Source organism: Leuciscus leuciscus (genome assembly GCF_965113295.1).
Source record: "Leuciscus leuciscus genome assembly, chromosome: 5".
Classification (NCBI taxonomy): domain Eukaryota; kingdom Metazoa; phylum Chordata; class Actinopteri; order Cypriniformes; family Leuciscidae; genus Leuciscus; species Leuciscus leuciscus.
This window is the reverse complement of record NC_138729.1, coordinates 53,856,366-53,872,883: the sequence shown is the minus strand read 5'-3', so window position 1 is coordinate 53,872,883 and position 16,518 is coordinate 53,856,366. Positions and strand designations below refer to the sequence as shown.

Sequence of the window (16,518 nt, the reverse complement as noted above, 5' to 3'; positions counted from 1 at the left end):
TCTCATCATTCTCTCGTTCTCTCGTTCTCCTCATTCTCTCTTTCTCCCGTTCTCATCATTCTCTCGTTCTCATCATTCTCTCGTTCTCTCGTTCTCCTCATTCTCTCGTTCTCCCGTTCTCATCATTCTCATCATTCTCTCGTTCTCATCATTCTCTCGTTCTCCCGTTCTCATCATTCTCTCGTTCTCTCGTTCTCATCATTCTCTCGTTCTCCCGTTCTCATCATTCTCTCGTTCTCTCGTTCTCCTCATTCTCTCTTTCTCCCGTTCTCATCATTCTCTCGTTCTCATCATTCTCATCATTCTCTCGTTCTCATCATTCTCCTGTTCTCCCGTTCTCATCATTCTCTCGTTCTCATCATTCTCCCGTTCTCATCATTCTCTCGTTCTCCCGTTCTCATCATTCTCCCGTTCTCCCGTTCTCATCATTCTCTCGTTCTCATCATTCTCCCGTTCTCATCATTCTCTCGTTCTCCCGTTCTCATCATTCTCTCGTTCTCATCATTCTCATCATTCTCTCGTTCTCATCATTCTCCCGTTCTCATCATTCTCTCGTTCTCATCATTCTCTCGTTCTCATCATTCTCTCGTTCTCATCATTCTCTCGTTCTCATCATTCTCCCGTTCTCATCATTCTCTCGTTCTCATCATTCTCTCGTTCTCATCATTCTCATCATTCTCTCGTTCTCATCATTCTCATCATTCTCTCGTTCTCATCATTCTCCCGTTCTCATCATTCTCTCGTTCTCATCATTCTCTCGTTCTCATCATTCTCTCGTTCTCATCATTCTCCCGTTCTCATCATTCTCTCGTTCTCATCATTCTCTCGTTCTCATCATTCTCTCGTTCTCATCATTCTCTCGTTCTCATCATTCTCTCGTTCTCATCATTCTCATCATTCTCTCGTACTCATCATTCTCTCGTTCTCATCATTCTCCCGTTCTCATCATTCTCCCGTTCTCATCATTCTCTCGTTCTCATCATTCTCTCGTTCTCATCATTCTCATCATTCTCTGGTTCTCATCATTCTCTCGTTCTCATCATTCTCCCGTTCTCATCATTCTCTCGTTCTCATCATTCTCCCGTTCTCATCATTCTCTCGTTCTCATCATTCTCTCGTTCTCATCATTCTCATCATTCTCTCGTTCTCATCATTCTCTCGTTCTCATCATTCTCCCGTTCTCATCATTCTCCCGTTCTCATCATTCTCTCGTTCTCATCATTCTCATCATTCTCTCGTTCTCATCATTCTCATCATTCTCTCGTTCTCATCATTCTCATCATTCTCTCATTCTCATCATTCTCTCGTTCTCATCATTCTCATCATTCTCTCGTTCTCATCATTCTCTCGTTCTCTCGTTCTCCTCATTCTCTCTTTCTCTCGTTCTCCTCATTCTCATCATTCTCTCATTCTCATCATTCTCATCATTCTCTCATTCTCATCATTCTCCCGTTCTCATCATTCTCATCATTCTCTCGTTCTCATCATTCTCTCGTTCTCCTCATTCTCTCTTTCTCTCGTTCTCCTCATTCTCTCGTTCTCCCGTTCTCCCTTTCTCTCATTCTCATCATTCTCATCATTCTCCCGTTCTCATCATTCTCATCATTCTCTCGTTCTCTCGTTCTCATCATTCTCTCTTTCTCTCGTTCTCATCATTCTCTCGTTCTCCCGTTCTCATCATTCTCATTCTCTCGTTCTCATCATTCTCTCGTTCTCTCGTTCTCCTCATTCTCTCTTTCTCTCGTTCTCCTCATTCTCTCGTTCTCCCGTTCTCATCATTCTCATCATTCTCTCGTTCTCATCATTCTCTCGTTCTCTCGTTCTCCTCATTCTCTCTTTCTCTCGTTCTCCTCATTCTCTCGTTCTCCCGTTCTCATCATTCTCATCATTCTCTCGTTCTCATCATTCTCATCATTCTCTCGTTCTCTCGTTCTCATCATTCTCTCGTTCTCCCGTTCTCATCATTCTCATCATTCTCTCGTTCTCATCATTCTCTCGTTCTCTCGTTCTCATCATTCTCTCGTTCTCTCGTTCTCATCATTCTCTCGTTCTCTCGTTCTCCCGTTCTCATCATTCTCATCATTCTCTCGTTCTCATCATTCTCTCGTTCTCTCGTTCTCTCGTTCTCATCATTCTCTCGTTCTCCCGTTCTCATCATTCTCTCGTTCTCCCGTTCTCATCATTCTCTCTTTCTCTCGTTCTCATCATTCTCTCGTTCTCCCGTTCTCATCATTCTCTCGTTCTCCCGTTCTCATCATTCTCTCGTTCTCCCGTTCTCATCATTCTCTCGTTCTCTCGTTCTCATCATTCTCTCGTTCTCCTCATTCTCTCGTTCTCCCGTTCTCATCATTCTCATCATTCTCCCGTTCTCATCATTCTCATCATTCTCCCGTTCTCATCATTCTCTCGTTCTCCCGTTCTCATCATTCTCATCATTCTCCCGTTCTCATCATTCTCTCGTTCTCCCGTTCTCATCATTCTCTCGTTCTCCCGTTCTCATCATTCTCATCATTCTCCCGTTCTCATCATTCTCTCGTTCTCCCGTTCTCATCATTCTCTCGTTCTCCCGTTCTCATCATTCTCTCGTTCTCCCGTTCTCATCATTCTCATCATTCTCCCGTTCTCAACATTCTCTCGTTCTCCCGTTCTCCTCATTCTCTCGTTCTCTCGTTCTCATCATTCTCTCGTTCTCTCGTTCTCATCATTCTCTCGTTCTCTCGTTCTCATCATTCTCTCGTTCTCCCGTTCTCATCATTCTCATCATTCTCTCGTTCTCTCGTTCTCATCATTCTCTCGTTCTCATCATTCTCTCGTTCTCTCGTTCTCATCATTCTCTCTTTCTCTCGTTCTCATCATTCTCTCGTTCTCCCGTTCTCATCATTCTCATCATTCTCCCGTTCTCATCATTCTCTCGTTCTCATCATTCTCCCGTTCTCATCATTCTCCCGTTCTCATCATTCTCTCGTTCTCATCATTCTCTCTTTCTCTCGTTCTCATCATTCTCTCGTTCTCCCGTTCTCATCATTCTCATCATTCTCCCGTTCTCATCATTCTCTCGTTCTCCTGTTCTCATCATTCTCTCGTTCTCCCGTTCTCATCATTCTCATCATTCTCCCGTTCTCATCATTCTCTCGTTCTCTCGTTCTCCTCATTCTCTCTTTCTCTCGTTCTCATCATTCTCTCGTTCTCCCGTTCTCATCATTCTCATCATTCTCTCGTTCTCATCATTCTCCCGTTCTCATCATTCTCCCGTTCTCATCATTCTCTCGTTCTCATCATTCTCTCTTTCTCTCGTTCTCATCATTCTCTCGTTCTCCCGTTCTCATCATTCTCATCATTCTCCCGTTCTCATCATTCTCTCGTTCTCCTGTTCTCATCATTCTCTCGTTCTCCCGTTCTCATCATTCTCATCATTCTCCCGTTCTCATCATTCTCTCGTTCTCTCGTTCTCATCATTCTCTCTTTCTCTCGTTCTCATCATTCTCTCGTTCTCATCATTCTCTCGTTCTCCCGTTCTCATCATTCTCTCGTTCTCCCGTTCTCATCATTCTCTCGTTCTCTCGTTCTCCTCATTCTCTCGTTCTCTCGTTCTCATCATTCTCCCTTTCTCATCATTCTCTCATTCTCCCGTTCTCATCATTCTCTCGTTCTCATCATTCTCTCATTCTCCCGTTCTCATCATTCTCTCGTTCTCCTGTTCTCATCATTCTCTCGTTCTCCCATTCTCATCATTCTCTCGTTCTCTCGTTCTCCTCATTCTCTCGTTCTCTCGTTCTCATCATTCTCTCGTTCTCATCATTCTCTCGTTCTCCCGTTCTCATCATTCTCTCGTTCTCCCGTTCTCATCATTCTCTCGTTCTCATCATTCTCTCGTTCTCCCGTTCTCATCATTCTCTCATTCTCATCATTCTCTCGTTCTCATCATTCTCTCGTTCTCCCGTTCTCATCATTCTCTCGTTCTCCCGTTCTCCCTTTCTCTCGTTCTCATCATTCTCATCATTCTCCCGTTCTCATCATTCTCTCGTTCTCATCATTCTCTCATTCTCTCGTTCTCATCATTCTCTCGTTCTCCCGTTCTCATCATTCTCTCGTTCTCCCGTTCTCCCTTTCTCTCGTTCTCATCATTCTCATCATTCTCCCGTTCTCATCATTCTCTCGTTCTCATCATTCTCTCATTCTCTCGTTCTCATCATTCTCTCGTTCTCCCGTTCTCATCATTCTCTCATTCTCCCGTTCTCATCATTCTCCCGTTCTCATCATTCTCTCGTTCTCATCATTCTCTCATTCTCTCGTTCTCATCGTTCTCTCGTTCTCATCATTCTCTCATTCTCCCGTTCTCATCATTCTCTCGTTCTCATCATTCTCTCATTCTCCCGTTCTCATCATTCTCTCGTTCTCCTGTTCTCATCATTCTCTCGTTCTCCCGTTCTCATCATTCTCTCGTTCTCTCGTTCTCCTCATTCTCTCGTTCTCATCATTCTCTCGTTCTCATCATTCTCTCATTCTCTCGTTCTCATCATTCTCTCGTTCTCTCGTTCTCATCATTCTCTCATTCTCCCGTTCTCATCATTCTCTCGTTCTCATTATTCTCTCGTTCTCTCGTTCTCATCATTCTCTCATTCTCCCGTTCTCATCATTCTCCCGTTCTCATCATTCTCTCGTTCTCCCGTTCTCATCATTCTCTCGTTCTCCCGTTCTCATCATTCTCTCGTTCTCATCATTCTCTCATTCTCTCATTCTCTCGTTCTCATCATTCTCTCGTTCTCTCGTTCTCATCATTCTCTCGTTCTCCCGTTCTCATCATTCTCTCGTTCTCATCATTCTCCCTTTCTCATCATTCTCTCATTCTCCCGTTCTCATCATTCTCTCGTTCTCATCATTCTCTCATTCTCCCGTTCTCATCATTCTCTCGTTCTCCTGTTCTCATCATTCTCTCGTTCTCCCGTTCTCATCATTCTCTCATTCTCTCGCTCTCTCATTCTCTCGCTCTCTCGCTCTTTCATTCTCATCATTCTCTCGTTCTCATCATTCTCTCGTTCTCTCATTCTCTCGCTCTCTCATTCTCTCGCTCTCTCATTCTCTCGTTCTCTCGTTCTCCCGTTCTCCCATTCTTTCATTCTCTCGCTCTCTCGTTATCTCGTTCCCTCGCTCTCTCGCTCTCCCGTTCTCATCATTCTCTCGTTCTCATCATTCTCTCGTTCTCTCGTTCTCCCGTTCTCCCGTTCTCTCATTCTCTCGCTCTCTCGCTCTCTCGCTCTCTCGTTCTCTCGCTCTCCCGTTCTCATCATTCTCTCGTTCTCATCATTCTCTCATTCTCTCGCTCTCTCATTTTCTCGCTCTCTCATTCTCATCATTCTCTCGTTCTCTCATTCTCTCGCTCTCTCGCTCTCTCATTCTCATCATTCTCTCGTTCTCTCATTCTCTCGCTCTCTCGTTCTCTCGCTCTCTCGCTCTCTCATTCTCATCATTCTCTCGTTCTCATCATTCTCTCGTTCTCTCACTCTCATTCTCTCGCTCTCTCATTCTCTCGCTCTCTCGCTCATTCTCTCGTTCTTTCGTTCTCCCGTTCTCCCATTCTCTCATTCTCTCGCTCTCTCGTTCCCTCGCTCTCTCGCTCTCCCGTTCTCATCATTCTCTCGTTCTCATCATTCTCTAGTTCTCTCATTCTCTCGCTCTCTCATTCTCATCATTCTCTCGTTCTCATCATTCTCTCGTTCCCTCGCTCTCTCATTCTCTCGCTCTCTCATTCTCATCATTCTCTCGTTCTCATCATTCTCTCGTTCTCTCATTCTCTCATTCTCTCGCTCTCTCATTCTCTCGCTCTCTCATTCTCTCGCTCTCTCTCTCATTCTCTCGTTCTTTCGTTCTCCCGTTCTCCCATTCTCTCGCTCTCTCGTTCCCTCGCTCTCTCGCTCTCCCGTTCTCATCATTCTCTCGTTCTCATCATTCTCTCATTCTCTCATTCTCTCGCTCTCTCATTCTCTCGCTCTCTCATTCTCTCGCTCTCTCGCTCATTCTCTCGTTCTTTCGTTCTCCCGTTCTCCCATTCTCTCATTCTCTCATTCTCTCGCTCTCTCGTTCCCTCGCTCTCTCGCTCTCCCGTTCTCATCATTCTCTCGTTCTCATCTTTCTCCCGTTCTCATCATTCTCTCGTTCTCTCATTCTCTCGCTCTCTCATTCTCTCATTCTCTCATTCTCTCGCTCTCTCATTCTCTCGCTCTCTCATTCTCTCGCTCTCTCGCTCATTCTCTCGTTCTTTCGTTCTCCCGTTCTCCCATTCTCTCATTCTCTCGCTCTCTCGTTCCCTCGCTCTCTCGCTCTCCCGTTCTCATCATTCTCTCGTTCTCATCTTTCTCCCGTTCTCATCATTCTCTAGTTCTCTCATTCTCTCGCTCTCTCATTCTCATCATTCTCTCGTTCTCATCATTCTCTCGTTCCCTCGCTCTCTCATTCTCTCGCTCTCTCATTCTCATCATTCTCTCGTTCTCATCATTCTCTCGTTCTCCCGTTCTCTCGTTATGTCGTTCTCTCGTTATGTCGTTCTCTCGTTATGTCGTTCTCTCGTTCTCTTCGTCTCGCCCGACCGTAATGAACACCTGCTATGAGCTTCAGGTGAATGCTGTAATCTTCTGAACACATGGGTCATCATTTACTGTCTTTTCTGACTTTACTGAGAACAATTAAAGGAGACATATCAGTGCTATAATCGGATCCAAGTGCTTCTCCAACCTAGAAAACATGAAAAGTGAAACCCAGTAACTGTGTTCCGGTGAGTCTTTCTCTGCAAGCGTGTCAGAAAATAAGGCGATCAGATTTTGCTCTCCTTCTGACGTATGAAGAGGATCTTATTATAATATTACCGGCCCTTAATCTGCACGTTTACACACACCAGCCGACATTTGGTTCCACACGCGACAACAGAGACCAGTTCTAACGCGATGATAAAGATCCAGCAAAGCCTGAAACTGTTGTGTGGTTGAGCACAGACGAGCACTGAACACTATTGACCAGAACATGTCACCGCTGTCTTATAAACACCTCAGGAACTGTGGACACTTGTGGAGAAGTTAAACATGATGATGAGATGATCAATGTAACTCCACAACAACTACAGAAATGTCTCCACTAACATTCAGAAACTCTTCCTGAGTCTCTCCGTAAGGCTGCACTCGCTACTGGTTATTCTGGGATTCTGGATGAGTGAGATTGGCCTGTTTTGTTATTGCCGGAGTTTCTGAAGCTCCTGTAAAGACTCCGCCCTCTTCTGAACAGAGGCAGAGCTAAAGTTCATTTGCATTTAAAGGGACACACACAAAAACGGCATGTTTTTGCTCACTCTCAAAAAGTATCCATTTTAACATGCTATAAAAAACTGTTGGGTATTTTGGGCTGCAATTTCACTGACATTCTGGAGACTCCATAGATTGATATTACTTCTTGTGTAAAGGGGCATAACATTTTCATTTTGTTTGCGATCTCAGATTTAAATCGGACACACACACACACACACACACACACACACACACACACACACACACACACACACACACACACACACACACACACACACTATCTCTCACACTCACACACACACACTATCTCTCACACTCACTCACTCACTCACTCACACACACACACACACAGACTCATTCTCACACACTCACTCTCTCACACACACACACACACACACACACACACACACACACACACACACACACACACACACACACACACACACACACACACACACACACACACACACACACTATCTCTCACACTCACTCACTCACTCACTCACACACACACACACACACACACACACACACACACACACACACACACTTAGTAAATGAGCTCAGTGTAAGTGCAGGCCAGGGCGGCTGATGTCATAGTTGCTGATAACAGTTTTCAGATGTGTTTTTCTCACTGCGTCCAGAACAAGGGCGATTTATTCCATTACACATCATTCAGGCATCGCGACCGGTGCCAGAGAAGCGCGCAGTGATGTCACAGTGGTGTGTGTGTGTGTGTGATACGGGACGGTGGCCGAGCCAAGAGTTGCCCGCTGACAGTGTCATACGGTGTGAGTGTGTGTTTATGTTGTGTGTGTGTGTGAGAGAGAGTGAGTGTGTGTGTTTGAGAGAGAGAGAGTGTGTGTGTGTGTGTGTGTGTGTGTGTGTGTGTGTGTGTGTGTGTGTGTGTGTGTGCGTGCGTGGTTGTCCTGCGCATTCAAGAAACAGTTTAAAATCACTCTACATTTCAGCTGCTGTTTTTGGTGACTTTAGGAAACAGAGTTAATGCTCCTCAAATAAGTGTTCAAGGTTATACACAGCTTCATGCAGTTTCACGAAATATTAAATAACGCATTTAATCAAAGGCATGAATAGATTCGATGTTTAGTGACGTTTAAGATGTTAAATAATGAGAGTTTAGAGTTGAGTGTATTTATTTATTTTCGTTGTTTTTGTGTAAATTTGTTTACTTGTCATGTTTTTGTACCCAGCAAAATAAATATAAATGAATAAAGCTTCTTTATTGTCATCAATGGTTCCATGAAGAACCTTTAACACCCACAGAATCCACTGCAATAAAGCTTCTTTACAGTGGAAATGGTTTTTAGATTTAAATAATTTCTATTATTTTGTAGATTTTTTTTTTTTTTCACTGAGGAAAAAAAGGTTCTGAAGAACTGATCACTGAAAGGTTCTTCTATGGCATCGCTGTGAACAGTTTTTTGAAAATGGCCTTTCATGTAGTGTGTAACGGTTAGGGTTAGGGTTAGGGTGTGTAACACAGCTCTAAGTGAATGAAAACATCCTGCAAAGTTTTAAATCTGAAAATGCACCGTATATAAAGTTATGGTCTTTCAAAAGTAAGAGTCGACTCTGAGTCAATGAAATGAATCGTTTTTCAAACGAGTCATAAGCCGTTTCATTGTGACGTCAAGACGACACATTAGCATATTGCCCGTCCACTTATAGCGCGCGCAGACACCCGGGAAAACTCCAACCTCAAACCAGCAGCTGATTCCTGTGGACACTGGAGAGCATCATGTCCAGGAGACGCTGTGCTCTATAATGTGAAGGTAAAGCCAGTGTTTTCACTGCCCAAGGACGAGCATGTGGAGAATCAGAGGTTAAAGTTCATCTTTACCACGGTATCACAGCAGTATAATCCTACACTTTTGCTGTGTTCCCTTTATTTCACTGACGACTGCTTCTCAAATCTCGGAGTTCAATGCAGGATTCACAAACCGCTTGCTCTTAAAAGATGATGTTCAAAATACTTAGTTTTGAGTTGTATATTGTGTAGGTCTCCTGCTAACTGGCTAACTCACGTTATCACTGTCTTACTGAAATACTTCTGCTGAACAGCTGTGGGCCACGATTACCTGTAACTGTATCTATTAATGCAGATCGTCTGTCGTTCTCACTACTTTCAGGAAAGATGAAGCATGGAGCAAGATCTGTTTTACCAACGTTTATGTTACATCAGTCATTCACGCTAGAGCTCGGCTAATGTATACATTGCATACATGCGCTGTTATTGATACAGTTTCCACGTGTTCACCGCAATATATTACAAAAATACTAAGTAAATAAATGAGTACAAGTAAAATAATGGGTTTGTTGATGGACATGTACGTATTAATGCTGATGGTGAGGAATTACAGTTGCAGCATCTCAGTTGCAGTCCTGCTGGAGTCATCGTGATGAAGGTTCAGGTTCACTGAGAAACACTGAGTCCTGCTGGAGTCGTCCTGATGGAGGTTCAGGTTCACTGAGAGGCACTGAGTCCTGCTCGAGTCGTCCTGATGGAGGTTCGGGTTCACTGAGAGACACTGAGTCCTGCTCGAGTCGTCCTGATGGAGGTTTGGGTTCACTGAGAGACACTGAGTCCTGCTCGAGTCGTCCTGATGGAGGTTTGGGTTCACTGAGAGACACTGAGTCCTGCTGGAGTCGTCCTGATGGAGGTTCGGGTTCACTGAGAGACACTGAGTCCTGCTGGAGTCGTCCTGATGGAGTTGTCCTAATGGAGGTTCGGGTTCACTGAGAGACACTGAGTCCTGCTCGAGTCGTCCTGATGGAGGTTCAGGTTCACTGAGAGACACTGAGTCCTGCTCGAGTCGTCCTGATGGAGTCGTCCTGATGGAGGTTCGGGTTCACTGAGAGACACTGAGTCCTGCTCGAGTCGTCCTGATGGAGGTTTGGGTTCACTGAGAGACACTGAGTCCTGCTGGAGTCGTCCTGATGGAGGTTCGGGTTCACTGAGAGACACTGAGTCCTGCTGGAGTCGTCCTGATGGAGTTGTCCTGATGGAGGTTCGGGTTCACTGAGAGACACTGAGTCCTGCTCGAGTCGTCCTGATGGAGGTTCGGGTTCACTGAGAAACACTGAGTCCTGCTCGAGTCGTCCTGATGGAGGTTCGGGTTCACTGAGAGACACTGAGTCCTGCTGGAGTCGTCCTGATGGAGGTTCGGGTTCACTGAGAAGCACTGAGTCCTGCTCGAGTCGTCCTGATGGAGGTTCAGGTTCACTGAGAAACACTGAGTCCTGCTGGAGTCGTCCTGATGGAGGTTCAGGTTCACTGAGAAACACTGAGTCCTGCTGGAGTCGTCCTGCTGGAGGTTCGGGTTCACTGAGAGACACTGAGTCCTGCTCGAGTCGTCCTGATGGAGTCGTCCTGATGGAGGTTCGGGTTCACTGAGAAACACTGAGTCCTGCTCGAGTCGTCCTGATGGAGGTTCGGGTTCACTGAGAGACACTGAGTCCTGCTGGAGTCGTCCTGATGGAGGTTCGGGTTCACTGAGAAGCACTGAGTCCTGCTCGAGTCGTCCTGCTGGAGGTTCAGGTTCACTGAGAAACACTGAGTCCTGCTGGAGTCGTCCTGCTGGAGGTTCGGGTTCACTGAGAGACACTGAGTCCTGCTCGAGTCGTCCTGATGGAGGTTCAGGTTCACTGAGAAACACTGAGTCTTGCTGGAGTCGTCCTGATGGAGGTTCGGGTTCACTGAGAAACACTGAGTCCTGCTGGAGTCGTCCTGCTGGAGGTTCGGGTTCACTGAGAGACACTGAGTCCTGCTCGAGTCGTCCTGATGGAGGTTCGGGTTCACTGAGAAACACTGAGTCCTGCTCGAGTCGTCCTGCTGGAGGTTCGGGTTCACTGAGAAACACTGAGTCCTGCTCGAGTCGTTCTGATGGAGGTTCACGTTCACTGAGAAACACTGAGTCTTGCTGGAGTCGTCCTGCTGGAGGTTCAGGTTCACTGAGAAACACTGAGTCCTGCTCGAGTCGTCCTGATGGAGGTTCGGGTGGAATAACTAGTTCTTCCAGTGTTTCATCATCGGACTCGCGCTCGCATTGATATGGTCAAATCGACGTCATTGTTCGTTACTGTGTTTAGTTTACGGTGTAGGAAGCCTCAGGACACGCAGAGCTGACGTTGTTATGGCAATGGGCGGTTTTGTTTTCGATGTGCTGTACGCGGTAAACCAATCACAACAGACTGAGCCGCCTGGCCAATCACAGCAGAATAGCTCATGGAAAGGCGGGATTTAGAGAGATTGATTTGTCTGACGAGTCGTTTGAGAGTCATTGAAAATCTGGTGATGTGCAAATGTATATTATGAGGAAATTAAACAGTTTTTTGACCTTTGATGGATGTAAACCTGTTGTAGGAGACTCCACAACAACATCAGGAAACTTTAAAATAGTATAATAGGGGCCCTTTAAAACTTCGGTGCTCTTCGCGTGTCGGTCAAAAATTACAGAAATTAATTTTTTTATTAAAATTTTTAGTTCGATATTGTTTTTTATTTAATATTTTGTATTTATAGGGAATTTCATGGTACTAAATTATATTTACGCTGTATTTATAATCTATTTATTTACTTTTTGAGCATAGACCTGAAAATTAAATGTCCAACTTAAACTGTGGTAAATCTTGAATACTTTAGAGCGACAGACTGAAGTTTGATCTCTTTACAAACACGACCCTTGGCAGATTATTGATGAAGTGAATTTTTTTTTAAAGTGAACTTAAAAAAAGTTACAGAATTTTACGTTTATTGTTATGAAAAATGCGCAAAAATACTATTTTCAGTTTTTATATGAAATACATATTTTCAAAAACATGTTTTACTCTAAAACTAAATCTAAACAAGTTGTGTTCCAAATGTGAGGTTGATATCTCCAAAATGGATCTTTCAGTGAGATGTTGTTCGGCTGCAGTACCAAACGCTTCCACTAGAGGAAACTCGTCTCTCATTCATTTCCAATGCGTCATTTCTGACCGCGAGGAGCTCAAGTGTGACTATTGTTATCAGGACCATTAAACCTGTTCCAATCATGGCCATGATTATAAAAAAAATTTTCACACAGCAAGTGGCAAAACCTTTACCAAGTGTCGTACCATTCCGATGAAGTAAAAAAAAAAAAAAACATTTGTGAAAAATTTTGGTCAAAAATAACCGAAGAGCACGAGTGTATTACTTGATTTATTTACTGATTTTCTTTACCAGAATGAGTGAGATGAGAGCTGAGTCTCTGCTAAACCCTCTCTAGCCGAATCCCATCTTCCGCCAGGATCGTTCTCATGGATACGGGACAATATTTGTGTGAGTGTGACACAAGACTCGACCCTGCAGTGTGAGCTCATCCCGTCAAACCAACAACAGGAGAGTCAGACCCACACACACACACACACAGGCTCGACCCGGCAGTGTGAGCTCATCCCGTTAAACCAACAACAGGAGAGCCGGACCCACACACACTCACACACACACACACACACACACACACACACACGGGTTCGACCCGGCAGTGTGAGCTCATCCCGACGGGCCAAAAACAGGAGAGTCGGACCCACACACACACACACACACACACACACACACAGACACACGGGCTCGACCCTGCAGTGTGAGCTCATCCCGACGGACCAACAACAGGAGAGTCGGACCCACACACACACACATACACACACACACACGGGCTCGACCCGGCAGTGTGAGCTCATCCCGACGGACCAACAACAGGAGAGTCGGACCCACACACACACACATACACACACACACACGGGCTCGACCCGGCAGTGTGAGCTCATCCCGACGGACCAACAACAGGAGAGTCGGACCCACACACACACACATACACACACACACACGGGCTCGACCCGGCAGTGTGAGCTCATCCCGACGGACCAACAACAGGAGAGTCGGACCCACACAAACACACACACACACAGGCTCGACCCGGCAGTGTGAGCTCATCCCGACGGACCAACAACAGGAGAGTCGGACCAACGCTTCACATTTCAGCTCCGGGATTCAAACGTTTTCAAGGCTAATTTCCCGAACTCCCCGTCCTGTTAGCATGAGGTTTCTGAACATGAACATGAAGCAAACGGTCTGATGTTCGTAACGCAGAACTGAGCGACTGACGGATCTCGGATGGAGCAGAAGATTGATCTGCGTTTGACTTTGTAAAGCCTGTCCTGCTTAAATAAAGATCTGAAATGATGCAGAAACATGTTAATGAGTTTGTGCTCATTATTCCTACAGGTTATTCTAGTTTAACTGGTATAGGAACACAAGCCTGGCTGAGCTCTGGGTGGATCCTAGCCGAAACCAGACGAAAGCTTGCGTGACCTTGAGTCCTCTCTGCGTTTCCTTCAGGATGACCTTGAGTTCTCTCTGCGTTTCCTTCAGGATGACCTTGAGTTCTCTCTGCGTTTCCTTCAGGATGCGTTTCATAGGCTAATACTTTCAGCATGACCGATCGGATTAGATCTGAGATTAGAGCTTCTTATGAGCGTCAACTCTCCAGACTGTCCTCGCTTCATTCAGATCCTCCAGACACACACACACACACACACACACACACACACACACACACACACACACACACACACACACACACACACACACACACACACACACACACACACACTCCCTCCCTCCCTCCTCTGGGAATCTGGGAAGGACAAGCCTAAAACTGCTCTATTAAATCACATCATGTCAAATTAAAACAAACAGATCATTGGTTTAAAACTATGGAAAGCTCATTGTTTGCATATGACTGAGAGTTTGAGGTCTGGTTCACCTCAGAGGATATTTGAGCTGCAAATAATCACTTTCCCCATCAATGACACAGAAAGCAGAGTGAGAAACGTCAAGTCAAGTCAAGTCATCTTCATTTATACAGCGCTTTTAACAATGTAGATTGTTCCAAAGCGGCTTTACATTGATAACAGGAAATTAAAGTAACCAAGATTGTTTTGGCTTTATAGCAGCTCTAGAATAATGTTATTGTCCAGCTAAAGTTAGTTTGATTGATTCACTTCCGTTGCTAAGATCATTAATTATTAACTTAGGGGCCGCTAACACGACACCGTTCTCACAGAAAACACTTAAAGTTCTCTCTCTCTCGGTTTTACAGATACTGGAAATGTGACTTTCAAATGAAAGATTGGTATCAAAGAGCACACCCAGGTTCCTAACCGACGACGAAGACTTGACAGAGCAGCCATCGAGTGTTAGACAGTATTCTAGATTATTATGTAAGGAAGTTTTTTGTCCAATCATTAGTAAATCTGATTTTTCAGAATTAAGTAGTAGGAAATTACGAGTCATCCAATTTTTTATATCAGCTATGCATTACATTAATTTTGTGAATTGGTAAGTTTCGTCGGGGAGTGAAGAAATATAGAGTCAGCATAACAGTGAAAACTAATGCCATGCTTCCTTTTGATATCTCCTAATGGTAGCATGGACAGAGTGAACAGCAACGGTCCTAGTACTGAGCCTTGTGGTATACCATACTGAACTTGTGATCGATAAGACATCTCTTCATTTACTGCTACAAACTGATAACAGTCAGATAAGTATGATTTAAACCATGCTAATGCAATTCCACTAATTCCAACATAATTTTTGAATCTATTTAAAAGAATGTTGTGGTCAATAGTGTCAAATGCAGCACTAAGATCGAGTAGCACTAAGATCGAGTAACACTAATAGAGAGATACAACCACGATCGGATGATAAGAGCAGTCTGAGCAGATCATGTGTGACTCTAATGAGAGCTGTCTCAGTACTTTGGTACGGTCTAAATCCTGACTGGAAATCCTCACAGATATCATTTCTTTCTAAAAAGGAACACAGTTGTGAGGATACTGCCTTTTCTAGTGTCTTTGACAGAAAAGGTAGATTCGAGATCGGCCTGTTATTGACAATTCTGTAGGATCAAGTTGCGTTTTTTAACAAGCGGTTTAATCATAGCCAGCTTAAAGGTTTTTGGTACGTATCCTAGAGACAAAGATGAATTAATGATATTAAGAAGAGGATCTATGACCTCTGGAAGCATCTCTTTCAGTAGTTTAGTCGGTATAGGGTCTAACATACATGTTGTCGAATTAGATGATTTAACGAGTTTAGTAAATTCTTCCTCTCCTATAGCAATGAATGAATGAATTTTTCCTCAGGGAGACTACAAAGCACTGCCTGATGCGATACTGTAGTAGACGGTTGCATAGTTAAAATGTTCTCTCTATATTATCAATCTTATAAGTGAAGAAGTTCATAAAGTCATTACTGCTGTGCTGCTTGGAAACTTCTGGGCTTGAAGCTTTATTTTTCATTAGTTTAGCCACTGTTTCAAATAAATACCTAGGATTATGTTTATTTTCTTCTAATAGGGTTGAAAAATAAGCAGATCTAGCAGCTTTTAAAACCTCTCTGTATGCAATCAGGCTCTCCTTCCATGAGATGCGAAATACCTCTAGTTTTGTTTTCTTCCAGTTGCTCTCCATGTTTCTGGCCGCTCTCTTAAGGGCCGAGTGTGCTCGTTGTTCACAGCGTTGGACCATTTTCTGCAGATGGACTTTATCTGCAGCCAGTACTAACTCTGATAGAAAGTCAGCAAATTCTTTGATAAAGTCTGTATGGTGCCCTGGTGGCCTGTATACAGTAGCCAGCACAAATCTCAAACGTGATTTATCATTTACACTATATATTGTTACATTACGCACCAACACTTCCAAAGAATTATATTTGAAACTAGACTTCTTTTGCAATGTCCAACAAGCCATACGCTCTCACAAACACGTGTTCTGACGCAGTGAAACACACATCGTGGAGCAGAGCGGACACTGACTGACAGGACAGAGCCGGTTACTCTTCATATGAAACTAAGCCTCAACATTCAAATGTGGTCATTTTTTAAAGAAATGTAAACAATAAATACCATTTTGTGGCTCTTTAATGTGTCATGACAGATCGCTCGGTTAAAGCTGCTCGTGAACCGATCATCTCGTCCTACTAGTTCATTTATAGAATCAAATAAACATGAATGAACATCGGAAGAAATGTTGTTTTAACCGCGGAAAGACGTTAATAAACACCGTTTTTCAAGTACAAATCCTCCAACGTTAATCTACTAATTCTCCTGACTGCTATGTCGGATGAACATGGTGGATTATGATTGGTCAGATCGCCTGTCAGTCAAACTCCCTGTGAATT

The 16,518-nt window shown here is 44.2% G+C and overlaps 1 long non-coding RNA gene across 1 annotated transcript in view; it reads left to right on the top strand.

Moving 5' to 3' along the window:
- LOC309500041 overlaps nucleotides 1-13,530 on the top strand; it is a 29,195-nt gene extending 15,665 nt beyond the window's left edge. Inside the window, exon 2 of the long non-coding RNA XR_014206451.1 lies at nucleotides 12,520-13,530. This is a non-coding gene — a long non-coding RNA (uncharacterized lncRNA). The remainder of the gene's footprint in view (nucleotides 1-12,519) is intronic.
- Nucleotides 13,531-16,518: the final 2,988 nt, after the last annotated feature.